The sequence below is a fragment of the Caretta caretta genome, chromosome 1 (genome assembly GCF_965140235.1).
Source record: "Caretta caretta isolate rCarCar2 chromosome 1, rCarCar1.hap1, whole genome shotgun sequence".
Lineage (NCBI taxonomy): Eukaryota > Metazoa > Chordata > Testudines > Cheloniidae > Caretta > Caretta caretta.
In genome coordinates, this window is record NC_134206.1 from 344,741,899 (window position 1) to 344,747,613 (window position 5,715).

Genomic DNA, 5,715 nt, shown 5'->3' on the forward strand with positions numbered 1-5,715 from the left:
GTTGTACCAATCAAGAAACACCAACTGATGATATTATTATGTATCAAGATGTATGGTATTACCTTTTCATCTTGGAGGCATTTTTTTTTTTGTATGGCTCTGGAAGTGAGCAACATCAAAAGCCAAACTCCAAGTCAGAGATTCAAGCCTAGCACTATCTGACACGGAATGCAACTTTGAAATGTTGCCCTGAATTTGATGAATAGAGCAGTGTGTGTGACGAATGGCCACAGTCTGTGACGAATGACCACAAATTATATTAAAAAATTAAAATAAATAACTTTTAATGAGACATCTGAGCTTGTCTTGATGCGCAGAGTCATTTAATCCTGGGAGGAAATGTTGACAGGGCCACTCTGAGCTCTTGCTCCACCGACCTCAGATGCTCTGTTCTTGATTAGTCAGGCTTGAAAAACTTAACTTGCATGGGTATGTTGTTGAAAAGGGCAACAGAATGGAGATAGCATGGTCAGAGATTACAGGATATTTGCCTCCCACCTTCAACCAGAAAGAGTCCAATGCTTTGTCATCATGGGCAGAAGGTGAACCCCTGCTTTGGGGAGGCTAGTCCGTGGCCCCACCACTTCTGCCCGAGGCCCTGCCCCCCACACGTCGTAGCCTCGAAACACCCACCCCTTAACAGGAGGAGCCCTGGCCTGCCCACCCCAGCCACACTGGGCCAAGCCACTGGCCCAGCCCCAGTGCTGCGCTGAGCGTTCCCCGAGCACGGGCCGAGCGCGTAGCCTTCCCTGGCCTATTATACCCGCTGCCCATGCTTGTCATCAGATTTTATTTTCAAAGTGCAGTCCATCCTTAATTTGGCAAGCTGACCTTGAGCCGTTATTGTAACATTCTTAGGACTTTGCATTGGATCTCAGATCAGGTGGAAACCTTGAACTGAATTTTTCTTCCAGACTTTCCAAATACTCAAATGACATTGACCAAAGTACCACCAGCAAGATCTGCTGCATTTGCCAACGGGAATATTTCTGTTGTTCCTTTGGCTACTTTTTCATTCTAGAGAGCTAACTTAGACCAACACCCATGCAATTTATCTGTGGTGGAGGAAAGATGCTCATTTCTACCTTGCATTTTCCTGCTCATTTCATTGAGGTGGCAGAATATATCAGTCAGGTAGACAAGCTTTGTGCACCATGCCATATGAGCGATCAAGTCTATGTGCTTTCTCTCAAGTTAGGAACATTTTGATCTGCTCTCTCCGTTCATACAGGTTAGAAAGAACTTTTCCATTGGAAAGCCAGCGTATTTTTAAACTATGGTGTTCCGCTCCTGTTGCCTTACACAGCAAGGAGAAAAAGCGTGTTTTTAAGGGCCGTGATTTTATAAAGTTCATCTTTACTACTCCATCTAACATGAAAGACAGTTCTTCTGGCAGTGTTTTAGCAACAAGAGCTTCACAGTGCGGGGAACAGTGGGTCACCCATACATCTCAGTTTTGTTCCCTGACCTTGCTTAGAAACCCTTTCACTTTGCCAGTCACGGAGGCTGCCCCGTTGGTGCAAACACTGATACAATTTTTCCAGTGAAGTTCTTCAAGGTAGGCTGTTGTCACACTGAATAGTTCCTCTCCAGTCATGTGACCTGGCACTTCTTTGCAAAACAAAAAACGTTCTTTGATACTATCTCCATCAATATACCTTACATTAGTCAAGAGTTGAGCATGGCCACTGATATCTGTTGATTCATCAACCTGCAATGCAAATTTTCCGTTTGATTTTAATTTTTCTTAGACCACCATCTCAGTATCACCTGACATGTCACCAAAGCGGTGATTTATTGTGTTATCTGAAAGGGGAACTTTTCAATTTCCTTGACTGCATGTGCACCTAACATTACGCTCATGATTTCTTTGTGAGTTGGTAAAATTCATGTCACATAGTTTGCTTCCAGCACTTTGTCAGAAACAGTTGCACAGCCTATCATCCAGTGCACTTTCTTTTCATTCTGATCCCTCAAACACTTTCAGGTATGTCCTTATTGGCAAGGGATGTCTGTTTGCTTGTAAGGTGTAGTTTTTGCTTAACATGGCATTGTTTGAGAGTTTCTTCCCACACACGAGACATGGAAGAAGGCAAGATGGCTCCCCTGTAGATGAAAATCTATATTGCAGACAGCTCTCACAGAAGTGTCGGTTTACCACTTTCATTTTGTTAGTTTTATGTTCAGCTTCATCACTGCAAGTAGATATGGAACAGCCAAAATCTTTTTTCTTCAAATATTTGTCCGGTTTGGGGTCATAAATTCAAAATTCATCACTGTAACTGTTGAGATTTGTAAGATTTGAAAAACACACTGATCACCACGTGACTCACAGGAAGTCAAGTTCATATGACCATAGCGATGTTGCATCTATCATAGCCCATTCTTAATTTTCTCTCATGAATATTTATGAGCAAATCCAGAATGAGGCTAGTAGAGTTAAAGTCAAAACAACCATGGAGGCTAACATTAGATTGCAATCTGTCTTTTGTCTCAGAATTAACATTTTCAACAGTGGAAACTAAATTTCCATTACCGAAAAATATAAGAACTCTGGACAAAAGCATGCTCAAGTGAAGGAAGTGACGCGCACTTGAGAATAATATTTTGAGATGACAAGCAGTTAATAATCATTTCTTCTCATTCCCAAAATAGTCTTCCCAAGTGTGTGTCACTTTCTCCACTGTTTTTAAATGCAGCATAATTAATTATAATGCCGTTCCAGGTCTCGCTTGTTCCAGCTTTTACCCCAAGTCAAATGTAAATATAAAACTTAGGCTTGAATTGCATGGCTTTTTATATGCATCATCATCAAAGGCTCAGTGCATTCATCAGGGCATGTTATCTTTACTTTTTATCCCTCAGAACCTTGCTTTGGGGAATGGAATGTGATGTATGCATACTCTTTAAAAGGGGACTCATCCCGAAGAGCAAAAGTGCAGCATGCAATCCGGCTCTGACACTAATTAAAATACAAGGGAAGGTTTTTTATTCTCACTCGTAGTTTTTCAAAAAATTCCATGGCACACCAGTTTGAGCCTGACGGCACACCAATTGGACATCACTGGCTTAGAGCAATCACCCAAGAAATGGCAGATCCCTATTTAAGTCCCTTCTCCCCCTCAAGTAAAGGGGGGACTTGAACAAGGGGTCTCCTACATCTCAAGTATACACCTTAAACACTGGGGTAAAAATCAGGAGAGAAGTTCTACTTTTCCTCCCCTGGCTTTTCGTGCAAGCTTGCCCATGGAGGTCTGATCTGGCGGGCAGCCTCTGTGCATGGCTACCAGATCAGGACCCTCAGGAGAGTTAGAGCCTAGGGAACTTTTACTGAAAAACCTTAGATACCAACTGAGTTTAGGCACTTACAGGATTTCAGCAGGAATTCTGTGTATCACAGTTGAGCCAAAACTGGGACTTAGGTGCCTGAAACAGGGACGTAGGTGCCTAACTCCTTTCAAGCACTCAGCCTTTAGTCTCCAAGAGCTGGAATCCAGTCAGTAGGAGCCATTCTGTAAAGGTATATCTGCTCATCTATAATTCTATTTCTCTAGAGATACTGTTTAACTGGATTCCCGCGTACCCATCTACCTTTGATCAGAATTGGGAAGGTAGCAATTTCCGTTACTTATTTTTTTCCCTGTGGTCTTGTCCTATCTTATAAATATTTTTGGATGTCCATTATGGTGACAAAATTTGGGGGGCTCTTACCTTCATTGTCATCAAGAAATTGGAACAGAATTTTCTAGAGGGCACCAAGGTACTGACAGTTGGTCTTAGTTGGGCTACATAGGCCTCAAAGAACCAACAGCCTTTGAAAGCTACAGGAGATCTGACTATTATCTAAGGGTACATCTACACAGAAATTAACACCCGCAGCTGGCCCAAGGCCTAGGGGCTGTAAAATTGTGGTGTAGATGTTTGGGCCGGAGCTGGATCTCTGAGACCCTGCGAGGGGTAGGTCCCAGACCCCGGGCTCCAACCCAAGCCCAAATAGCTACACAGCAATATTTAGCCCAGCAGCCAATGTCCCACAAGCCCAAGTCAGCTGACCTGGGCCAGCTGTGGCCATGCAGCAGGTTGTTTATTCCAATGTAGACGTACCCTTAAGGAGCTGAGCAGGGAGGCCTTTAGCCTCTCACCACCAGTGTACTAAAAATAAGTAGAGAAATCAAGAGTTTTCCTCAAGAACTTTTCCAGTGACAGTTACCTTCTCAGCGAGTGAGAGACACTTTAATTAGAACTTCCTAAATACAGGTCTGGGTCTGGTGGAACTGTCAATGGAGCCCTGATTGAGAGGGTCAGCAGATTGGAAATCTTGATGAGGTAATCTTGATGAGGCTGGAGCATATTGGTTTGATCCTCCAGCAGCTTCAGCATTGAATCCTGCCTCTCACCTCAACAAACAGAGAACAGATTAGTAACTGTTTTTTCTTCAAGTGATTGCACGTGTCCATTCCACTTCAGGTGACTCACAAGCAGTTCAATCCAGAGGTGGGATCAGAGTCTACCTGAACAATGATTGAAGGACCACATGTCCAAATCTAGTATCATCTCTAGACTGTTGGGAGATGGCATCATGAGAAGCAAAAGTATGCACTGAAGACCAAGTTGCAGCTCTACAAATGTCCAGCATAGACACTTGAGCTAGAAAGGCTGCAGAGGCTGCATGTGACCTCCTTGACTGTGCTAGTACCCTGATCAGTGGAGTTACATTGGCCATGTCATAGCACAAACATATACGGGAGGAAATCCATGACAACATTCTTTTGGATAAAACAGGAAGACTCTTCATCCTGTCTGCAACCACCATGAACAGTTGTGAGTATGACTTAAATAGTTTAGTCCTATCCAAGTAAATGCTAACACTCTCCTAACATCCAACATGTGGAATCTCTCCTCATCCTTATGAGCATGAGGCTTAGGGAAGAAAGTTGGTAAGTAAATTGCTTGATTGATATGGAAGTGAGAAACCACTCTGGTGAGAAATTTTGGATGAAAGCATACAGATACCTTGTCCTTGTAGAAGATTGTATATAGTAGGTCATACCAGGGCTCTCAATTCTCCTGCTCTGCTTACAGAGATAACTGCATTCAAAAATGATACATTCATTGAAAGATGAAGCAATGAACACAAACATTTGATCAAAGGGCAGACCCATTAGCTTTTCTAGCACCAGGTTTAAGTCCCAAGGGGGAATAAGATCCTCTACCTGGGGGTATAAGAGGTCAAGACCCTCCAAAATTCTGAGAGACATGGAATTGGAGCAAAGTGAGTGATTATTATTCAGTGGGTGAAAATCACAGATAGCTGCTAGGTGCATCCTGATGGAACTAATGGCAAAAGCTTGCTGCTTCAGGTATAACAAATAGTCCAGCACATGTTATATTGGAGCCAGGAGAAACACTTTTTCACTGAGACCAGAAGAAGAATCTTTTCCACTTCTACAGGTAAGCGTACCTAGTAGATAGTTTTCTGCTTTTCAAAAGGATGTTTTGCACAGATCACATCCTGAGATGTTAACCATGGAGAATCCACGCTGAAAAGTGAAGGACCTTTGGTTTGGGATGAAGGAGGTGGCCATGGTCCCATGAGATCAGGTCTAGGTCTGGTGGAACTGTCAATGGAGCCCTGATTGAGAGGGTCAGCAAAGTGGAAAACCAATCATGATGAGGCTATGCCAGTGCTATGAATATCATGTGAGCACAATCCTA